Genomic DNA, 11,057 nt, shown 5'->3' with positions numbered 1-11,057 from the left:
ATTAAGTTCAATTGTGTGCTGGTGGGAAAAAAAAAAAAAGAAGCTTGATTTATAGTGTTTGCAGCATTTGCCAGTTTCCATGGGAGAAAGAATTTCAGCCACCATGGCCACTGTCAAGCTATCAAAGTGATGTCCCACAGCACCAATTTGTGAGAGCAGACTGTGTGCATCTCTTCCCAGCTGGTTCCAGCTCACCACTGACTAGATCCTTTCTAATTTTAAACTTTTATATTACATTTTGTGCAATTTTTGAATTACTAATGTTAGCATCTTCTCTTTAAAGAAAAGGAAAGTTAGTCATTGGTGCTGTGGGAAAGAGCCTGAGCTTTGTAGTTAGACAGACAGTTAAGCTACAGCTCTATCATTTAGAGCTATGTGACTTTCAACAAGATAATTAATTTATGGGCCCTGGTTTCCTCCTTTGGAAAACAAATTAACAAAACACTCCTTTTTTTAGTGAAGGGTAAGGAGTTAATGTATGTAGAATGTCTACCACACTGTTTGGTATCTCTAGTATGCAAATAGGTTAACTCAGAGAAGAGAAAGCAAAGCAAAAGCAGTCATAGCGTTAGAAACACTAGTACCAGGCTGAAAAGTATTCCATTGTATGAATATACTGCATTTTCTTTATCCATGGATGGATCTGGAAGACACTGTGTTAAGTGAAGTGAGTCTCAGAAGGACAAATCCTGCATGATTCCACTTATATGGCATATCCAAAATAGTCAAACACAAAGAAGCAGAGAATAGAATGGTGGTTGCCAGAGCCTGGAGGAGGAGGAAGTGGGGAGTTGCTGCTCAACAAGTAGAAAGTTACATTTGCACAAGGTGAATAGCTTCTAGAGATCTGTGGTACCACATTCTATCAAATTGTAAAAGTACAATACTATATTGTTAAGAGGGTAGATCTCATGCTAAGTGTTTTTATGCCACAAAAAAGAGCTAAGAGACATCTTGAAATCTTTTCAAGATGATAGATATGTTTATTCCCTTGTTTATGGTGATGATATCACAGATATATGCACATGTCCAAATTTGCCAAAATGTATACATTAAATATGATAACTTTTTGTATAGTAACTATACATTAATAAAGTTTAAAAAACACCAGGACTTGACAGGAAAAACTATCAAAGGGAGAATATGAAAGAGAACTGTCTCACAATAAAACCTGAGGTTAATATTAACAGTTACTGGTTTATTTAGAGCCTGCCATGTTCTTAGAGTTGTGTTAAGAGCTTTACATGGATTATCTGAATTTAAAAGCATAGAAGGTATCATGCTTCTATGATACCAGTCTAGGTTCGATACAGGATACAGGATGCTTGTGGCTGGTGCACTGGGATGACCCAGAGAGATGATATGGGGAGGGAGGTGGGAGGGGGGTTCAGGTTTGGGAACTCATGTACACTCGTGGTGGATTCATGTCAATGTATGGCAAAACCAATACAGTATTGTAAAATAAAATAAAGTAAATTTTTTTAAAAATAAAATAAAAGCATAGAAGGCTACAAATGTTAAAAATTGAACTGTTACTTTAAAAAGATGATTTCAATGTCTTAAAAGTTAGTTTCAGATTTGAACTTCTAAACAGGACGATTTTCAGGAGGATGAATCTAGAGAGGAACAAGGAAATGAAACCAACTTAACCATAGTCCAAAGATTCATACTTTGTATTCAAAACAATTCATTTGCAAAGTAATTCAGTGGACATCCACTATATGCAAGATACTGAACAAAGCAATGGGGAGGGGAAGAGGGATGTAAATTTGAATAATACAAGGCTTTTGTATTAGTGAAATACAAGCTCAGGCATAAATCACATTGATTTAAGGCTGACTCAAACCAGCTCTTCTTATGGTCCCTTAGACTGGCTGGTTATGAAACCATTCACCTGGCCCTCTTATTCCAGTCTTTTGTTCTAAACACAGTGTGCTTTCTTTCGAAACTACATGAGGCATGTTTCAATGGATGTGTAGTGAAAAAACATCAGGGTCAAAAACCTTATTCTTATTCTATCAGCTATTGCAGCTGGGGCAAATTCCATCACTTTTATTTCCAGACTTTGTTTCATACTCGGGGCTCAATTGGAGAAGGCAATGGCAACCCACTCCAGTACTCTTGCCTGGAAAATCCCATGGATGGAGGTGCCTGGTAGGCTGCAGTCCATGGGGTCGCTAAGAGTCAGACAGGAGTGAGCGACTTCACTTTCACTTTTCACTTTCATGCATCAGAGAAGGAAATGGCAACCCACTCCAGTGTTCTTGCCTGGAGAATCCCAGGGACGGCGGAGCCTGGTGGGCTGCTGCGTATGGGGTTGCACAGAGTCAGACACGACTGAAGCAACTTAGCAGCAGCAGCAGCAGGGCTCAATAGATATTAACTATTGTTTTGGTAACTTAATCAAATAAGTTGACACTGCTCCTGTAATAAGTAAATCCTAGTACATCTGATGGCTTAAACCTGATAGAAGCTTACTCACATAAATTCCAAAACAGGTCTTTCTGATTAACCAGTGGCTCTTTTTTCACATGGTGATTCAGGGACCTAGGATCTTTTATTCTAATGGATCTACCATTCTCAGTAAATGCCTTCCAAGGTCATCAGCCTCTGTTCCTTCAATCAAGAGAGACAAAATTTAGACAACCGAGTGAGAAAGATTTTAGGGACCAGTCCTGGAAGGAGCACATATGACTTTCTCTCAGAATCCATTCGCTGGAACTCAGTCATATCACTACACTGACTTCATGGCGGAGGGGAGGGCTGGGAAATGTGGAAAAAAGAAGAAATGTTTTGGTGAATACCTAATCAGTCTCTACCACAGAAATGAAGTGACTCTTTTTTTTTTTCTACTCTGAAGATCTCATTGAACATAACATCATGTGATGTCAAGTCTATATGTTCACTTACTTATCAATTAACATTAACAGTACCAGAAACTTTCTAGGTGGCACAGCTTTTTTTGGATATGAGTTTTCAAGACAGAGGGTTAGAAACAATCTTTCTCTCCTGCCTCCCCCCTTTATGATTATCTAACACTTGTTTCTGCCTCATATGCTGTTAATCAGGTTCTATTGCATGGTACTCCAGTTTGCATGGTCTGTGTGGAGCTGGAATGGTAACAATAAAACAAAACTTGAGAAACAAGCTAGACATCAAAAGTTAGAGATAAATCATGAATCAGTACTGATTTCATTGAAAAGCAGAGGGCAAGACAAATGTCAGAAGCTTAGAGAGACAAAATTAAAAATTTGCTGTATGGCAAATCCAATACAGTATTGTAAAGTAAAAAAAAAAAAAAAAATAGGAAAAAAAAAGAATATGACCACACACACACACAAAAAAATTTGCAAGTATGGAGAGTGTACAAAACCAGGCACTATATCTCAGGAAAACAATTAGAAAGCAGAGTACTTGCAGGAACTCCAATGTCTCAGAGGCAGAGCCAGAACAGAGCATTATTTTCATAAAGCAAAAGCAAAACACAATCAAAAGGATTAGCAGATTTGTTAGTATATGGTTTCCTGGGGGTTCATTCTCATAGCACTTTCTACTTTATTCATATGAATCATTGCAATTTGTATTTTATGTGTATTTTTGGATTATTTGTTTAATGGATATCTTTCCAATTATCCTGAAGATCATAAGGAGAGAACTTTATATTCATTAGTACTGAGCATAGTGCTTGACACACAGTAGTAACTGCTCAATAAATACTTGGATGGATTGATGGATGGATGGAAACAGCTCTGCTATTACCTTAAGTGTTAGTCGCTTGGTCGTGCCCAACTCTTGGCGACCCCATGGACTGTAGCTCACCAAGCTCCTCTGTCCATGAGATTTTCCAGGCAATGATACTGGAGTGGGTTGCTATTTCCTTCTCCAGGGCATCTTCCCAACCCAGGGATTGAACCCAGGTCTCCTGCACTGCAGGCAGATTCTTTACCAAGTGAGATATTACCTTACTTCAACTAAAAATTGAGAGACCTAGGTTTCTCAATCTTTACAATTTCTTTCTACTTAAAAATGTTGTTTTTTCTCGTCTCCACTTTCCTCTCCTATTTCATTTCCCATAACTTACAGCTTTGTTTATTCCCCTTCATAGGCTTCTCTTTGTCTGCACATTTCCAGTTAGTGGTTCTGATCTTAGGCCACTATTTACGTGTTCTCTATGCTTTCCTGAGATGGTCTCCTCCAACCCAGTCAGCTGTTTATGACTCTGACGACTCCTTACACTTAGCCAAAGCCTTGCCCTAAAATTTCAGATGTGAACTGATGGGCAACTTCATTTTCAGTCTCAAAGGAACATTTCATGCAAAAATGGGCTCAATAAAGGACAGAAACAGAATGGATCTAACAGAAGCAAAAGATATAAGAAGAGGTAGCAAGAATACACAGGAGGACTATGTAGAAAAGGTCTCAGTGATCCATAAAACCGTGATGGTGTGATTACCTACAGCCAGACATCCTGGAGTGTGAACGCAAGTGGTCCTTAGGAAGCATTACTATGAACACAGTTAGTGGAGGTGATGGAATTCCATCTGAGCTAAATAAAAATCCTAAAAGATGATTCTGTTAAAGTGCTGTAGTCAATATATCACCAAATTTGGAAAACTCAGAAATGGTCACAAGACTGGTAGCCATCAGTTCCAATCCCAAAGAAGGGCAATGACAAAGAATGTTTAAACTATTGAACAATTGCACTCATTTCACATACTAGTAAGGTAATGCTCAAAATCCTTCAAGCTAGGTTTCAGCAGTATGGGAACCGAGAACTTCCAGATGTACAAGCTGGATTTAGAAAAGGCAGAGGAACCAGAGAACAAATTGCCAACCTCCACTGGATCATAGAAAAAGTAAGAGAATTCCAGAAAAACATCTACTTTTGGTTCATTGATGATGTTAAAGCCTTTGATTGTGGGGATCACAAAAAACTGTGGAAAATACATAAAGAGATGGGAATCCCAGACCACCTTACCTTTCTCCTGAGAAATCTCTATGCAGGTCAAGAAGCAACAGCTAGAACTAGACATGGAACAATGAACTGGCTCAAAATTGGGAAAAGAGTACGTCAAGGCTGTATGTTATCACCCTGATTATTTAATTTATATGCAGAGTACATCAGGAGAAATGCTGGGCTGGATGAAGCTCAAGCTGGGATCAAGATTGCTGGGAGAAATATCAATAACATCAAATATGCAGATAACACCACACTTATAGAAGAAAGCGAAGAAGAACTAAAGAGCCTCTCAATGAAGATGAAAGAGAAGAGTGAAAAAGCTGGCTTAAAACTCAACATTCAAAAAACAAAGATCAAGGCGTCTTGTCCCATCACTTCATGGCAAATAGATGGGGAAACAATGGAAACAGTGACAGACTTTCTTTTAATGGGCTCCAAAATCCCTGCAGATGGTGACTGCAGCCATGAAATTAAAAGATGCTTGCTCCTTGGAAGAAAAACTATGACAAACCTACATAGTGTATTAAAAAACAGAGACATTACTTTGCCAACAAAGATCTGTCTAGTCAAAGTTGTGGTTTTTCCAGTAGTCATGTACGGACCTGAGAGTTGAATCACAAAGAAAGCTGAGCACCAAAGAATTGATGCTCTCAAACTGTGGTACTGGAGAAGACTCTTGAGGGTCTCTTGGACAGCAAGAACAGATCAGTCCATCCCTAAAGGAAATCAAGCCTGAATATTCATTGAAAGGAAATATGCTGAATCTCCAGTACTTTAGCCACCTGGTGAGAAGACATGACTCATTGGAAAAGACCCTGAAGCTGGGAAATATTGAGGGCAGCAGGAGAAAGAGTGGCAGAGGATGAGATGGTTAGATGCTATCATACACTCGATGGACATGAGTTTGAGCAGACTCCTGGAGATAGTGAAGGACAGAGAAGCCTGGTGTGCTGTAGTCCATGGGGTCTCAAGGATTCGGACACAACTGAGCGACTGAGCAGCAACAACAACAACAACAACAACAAAAAAAAAAACCTAATCATATTTTCTTGAAAATTTGCTTCTATTCTTGTGTTCTCAATCTGTGTTTTTATATGTGGAAGTATGTTGCCCCCCTGTCCAAATAGCTACATAGCACTCAGCACATTCTATCAAATATTTGCCTCCTCCTATAAACAGTTAATGTTTACTGTTGGAAATGGCAACCCACTCCAGTACTCTTGCCTGGAAAATCCCATGGACGGAGGAGCCTGGTGGGCTGCAGTCCATGGGGTCATGAAGAGTGGGACACAACTGAGTGACTTCACTTTAACTTTTCACTTTCATGCATTGGAGAAGGAAATGGCAACCCACTCCAGTACTCTTTCCTGGAAAATCCCAGGGACGGTGGAGCCTGGTTGGCTGCCATCTATGGGGTCACACAGAGTTGGACACGACTGAAGTGACTTAGCAACAGCAGCAGCATAAACAGTTAATAACTTTTAGAACAAGAACTGGTTTCTAATTTATCTTTGTGCTCTCAAGATCAACCATGGTATATAACATAGAGCTGGTATTTGCTGAAGCAAGTTCATGTATGTATATTATAGTTACCCTTCCACATTCCTTAACTTAACTCCCTGAAGCTATGTTTGATTTCTCTCAGTTTTGTGATTATGACAATCAACCACAAAGTGCCACTGATTCCACCTCTAAAGTATCTTATAGGCCCCAACTTTCCAATCACTCTGCTCTTATCCAGAATCCTTCACCTAAACTATTGTAATGACCTCTTAACTACCATGATTAAATATGATTCTGTCTCAGTAATATAACCTACAAAAGCCTCCTTTTCTCCACTCTTATTTAACAGATGTTTATTGAATGACTACTATCTACCATTCAGTTTTGTGGACACTGAAGATATGATGGTGAGCAAGACCAGAATACCTTCTCATGGAGTTTTTTTGTTTGAATGGGGGACACCTAAAATTAATCAACAGCCAGATATATCATACATTAAAAGTTTTTTTTTCCAGCCTTCAGTTCAGTTCAGTCACTCAGTTGTGTCCAACTCTTTGCTACCCCATAGACTGCAGCACGCCAGACTTCCCTGTCCATCACCAACTCCCACAGCTTGCTCAAACTCATGTCCATCAAGTCAATGATGCCATCCAACCATCTCATCCTCTGTCATCCCCTTCTCCTCCTGCCTTCAATCTTTCCCAGAATCAGAGTATTTTCCAATGAGTCAGTTCTTTGCATCAGGTGGCCAGAAGTCCACCTTATTTCCAGCCTTCAGTTCAGTTCAGTCGCTCAGTTGTGTCTGACTCTTTGCAGCCCCATGGACTGCAGCATGCCAGGCTTCCATGTCCATCACCAACTCCTGGAGCTTGCTCAAACTCATGTCCATCAAGTCAATGATGCCATCCAACCCATCTCCTCCTCTGTTGTCCCCTTCTCCTCCCACCTTCAATCTTTCCCAGCATCAGGGTTTTTCAAATGAGTCAGTTCTTTGCATCAATACTCCAAAGTATTGGAGTTTCAGCTTCAGCATCAGTCCCTCCAATGAATATTCAGGGCTGATTTCCTTTAGGATGGACTGGTTGGATTTCCTTATTGAGATATAATTGACATATAAACTTATGTATGTTTAACGCATACAATGTGATGATTTGATATTGTTATATGTTCTGAAATGATGACCACAATAAGGTTAGTTAACACATGCATCACCATACATAGTTTAGTGAAGGGTTAACTATAGTTACTAAGCTGCATATTAGATCTCCAGAATTTATACATCTTTTGACTGGAAGTGTATACTCTTTGCCCATCTTCACCAATTTCCCCCATTTGCCCACCACTGGCAACCAGGCTACTTTATGTTTCTATGTCTAGTTTTAAGACTTCACATATAAGTGAGATCACACAAAATTTATCTTCCTCTAATTTATTTCACTTAGTGTAATATCCTCAGTTTTCATCCATGTTGTCCCAAATGACAGAATTTATCTTCTGAATAATATCTTTTATGGCTGAGTAATATTCCATTGTGTATATCATACTATTTTAAAAATCTATTCATCCATTGATGGACACTTAGGTTTTCTCCATAGTCTTGCTACAGTGTATAATACTGCTATGAACATGGTGGGAGTGCAGATATCACTTCCAGATAGTGGTCTCATTTCCTTGAGATAGCTACACAGAAGTCGGACTGCTGGATCATGTCATCGTTCTATTATTCATTTTTTTAGAAGAACCTCCATATTGATTTCCATAGTGGCTGCACCAATTTACAATCCCACCAACAGTGCACAAGAGTTCCTTTTCTCCACATCCTTTCTAACATTTGTTATTTCTTTCTTTCGGCCATGCTGCATGGATTGTGGGATCTTAGTTCCCCAACCAGGGATCAAACCCATGCTTCCTGCAATGGAAGTGCAGAGTGTTAACCACTGGACAACCAGGGAAGTCCCCAGCAGTTATTAATATTGCTTGTCTTTTTGATGATGGCTACTCTAACAGATGTGAGGTGAGATCTCATTGTGATTTTGATTTACATTTCTCTAATAATTAGCTATGTAGAGCATCTTTTCATGTATCTATTGGCCACCTATATGTCCTCTTTGGAAAAAAAAATATATCTATTTGGTTTCTCTGACCATTCTTTAAACAAGATAATTTTTGCCACTGAGATGTATGAGTTCCTTAAAGATTTTGGATGGTAGCCCATATTAGATATATGACTTGCAAATATTTTCTCCCATAGTTGCCTTTTCATTTTGTTGATCATTTCTTTTTGTGTGCAGGAGCCCTTCAGTTTCATGACATCCCAGTTTATTTTTGCATTTGTTGCTTGTGCTATATCATATATTTTAAGAATGTTAAGTGCTAGGAAGAAAAAATAAAGTGGGGTAAGTGGATAGAAATGTCCCTTGAAGTTTGAGTTAGGAGATATTTATATTGGTTAGCCAGGTGAGGTGTGTTTGAAGAGGTAACATTTGAATAAAATACTGGGTTGATCAAAATGTTCAATTGGGTTTTTTCTGCAACAGCTTATAGAAAAGCTCAAATGAACTTTTTGGCCAACCCAATAAAAGAATAAATCATGTGAAAAATTCTGGATAAAAGAAATCAACACAGAGGGAACTGCAGCTGTAAATGCCCTTCGTGGGAGGTTACTTCATGTAAGCCATGTGCCTGACATGTAGTGAGCAAGATGTCAGGAATCAGAATGATGTAAGTCTTTGGAGATGGTGGTATAGGCATTGAATTTTATTTTATTCTATGATTGTAGTTATTATAAAATTAAGAGCAGTAGAGTGCTCTGATTTGATCTAAGCATTCAAAGATGGCTGTGTTCACCAGTGGCTCAGAAGGTAAAGCGTCTGTCTACAATGCAGAAGGCCTGAGTTCCATTCCTGGGTTGGGGAGATTCCCTGGAGAAAGAAATGGCAGCCCTCTCCAGTACTCTTGCCTGGAAAAACCCATGGATAGAGGAGGCTGGTAGGCTACAGTCCATGGGGTGTCGAAGAGTAGGACACAAATTCACTTTCACTTTTACTTTCAAAGGTGTCTATCAATCAGCCACAGACACAATAATAAAATAATACTGAAAACCAGAGTATTCTAAAACTCAGGAGCACACAAAATTTAGCATTGTTTTCCTTAAACATCTAGATGGAATCTAAAACCCTGAGTGTGGATGAAGTGATTCCCAAATAATCTTCCAGACCCAGATACAGCCATGTCTCTTTCTGGTGTTTGCAGTGTCATCTCCTACTATGTGTCTCTCAGATCCTTATACTTTATGTGAAAAAGGACTCTCTTCACAGCCTCAAAATGTGCCTGCATTTGCATACCTCCTCAACTTTGTTCATGTTATTCATTTTACTTGAAATGTCCTTTTGTTCATTTTTTCTAGTTGAAATTCTCTTTCTGCAAAACTGAACTCATAATACATTTTCTCCATGAAGATTTCAACAATATCTAGAATTGATATTTGATTGAACAATTGATTTGATATTTGCACTCACTGTGAAATTATCACCACTAGTGTAGTCACCATTCATCACCCCAAAGTTACACACTCTTTCTTGGGATGAGAGTCTTTAAAATTCACTTTCTTAGTGACTTTCAAATAAGATATACAATATTATTGACTATTGTGCCCATGCTGTACCTTACATTTCCAAGATTTACTTATTTTATAACCGAAAATGTGTACCTCCTGACTCCCTTCACCCATCTTGCCAATCTCCCAACTTCCTTCCCCTCTGGCAGGTATTATATTAATCTGTTCTCTGCATTTATGACTTTTGTTTTGTTTGTTCTTTGTTTTTTAGATTTCACATCTAAGTGAAATCACAAGGTATTTATCTTTGTATGAACTATTTTACTTAGTGTAACACTCTCAAGGTCCACTACGTTGTCACAAATGGCAAGATTTCATTCTTTCTATGGCTGAATAATATTCTGCTTTATGTGTATACAACTTCATCTATCCATATATTCTTCATATATTCATCTATTAATGGACACCTAGGTTGTTTCCATATCTTGGCTACTATAAATAATGCTGCAATTAACCTAGGTGGGGGGCAGCTATCTTTTCAAATTGGTATTTTCTTTCTTGTCAAATAAATACCCAGAAGTGTAATTGCTGGATCATATGGTTCAGTTCAGTTCAGGTCAGGTCAGTCATTCAGTCATGTCTGACTCTTTGTGACCCCATGAATCACAGCATGCCAGGCCTCCCTGTCCATCACCAACCACCAGAGTTCATTCAGACTCACATCCATCGAGTCAGTGATGCCATCCAACCATCTCATCCTCTGTCGTCCCCTTCTCCTCCTGCTCCCAATCCCTCCCAGCATCAGAGTATTTTCCAATGAGTCAACTCTTCGCATGAGGTGGCCAAAGTACTGGAGTTTCAAGTTCAGCATCATTCCCTCCAAAGAAATCCGAGGGCTGATCTCCTTCAGAATGGACTGGTTGGACCTCCTTGCAGTCCAAGGGACTCTCAAGAGTCTTCTCCAACACCACAGTTCAAAAGCATCAATTCTTTGGTGCTCAGCCTTCTTCACAGTCCAACTCTCACATCCATACATGA

The sequence above is a fragment of the Oryx dammah genome, unplaced genomic scaffold (assembly GCF_014754425.2).
Source record: "Oryx dammah isolate SB20612 unplaced genomic scaffold, SCBI_Odam_1.1 HiC_scaffold_23, whole genome shotgun sequence".
In the NCBI taxonomy this organism is placed as follows: domain Eukaryota; kingdom Metazoa; phylum Chordata; class Mammalia; order Artiodactyla; family Bovidae; genus Oryx; species Oryx dammah.
Note: the sequence above shows the minus strand (reverse complement) of the source record.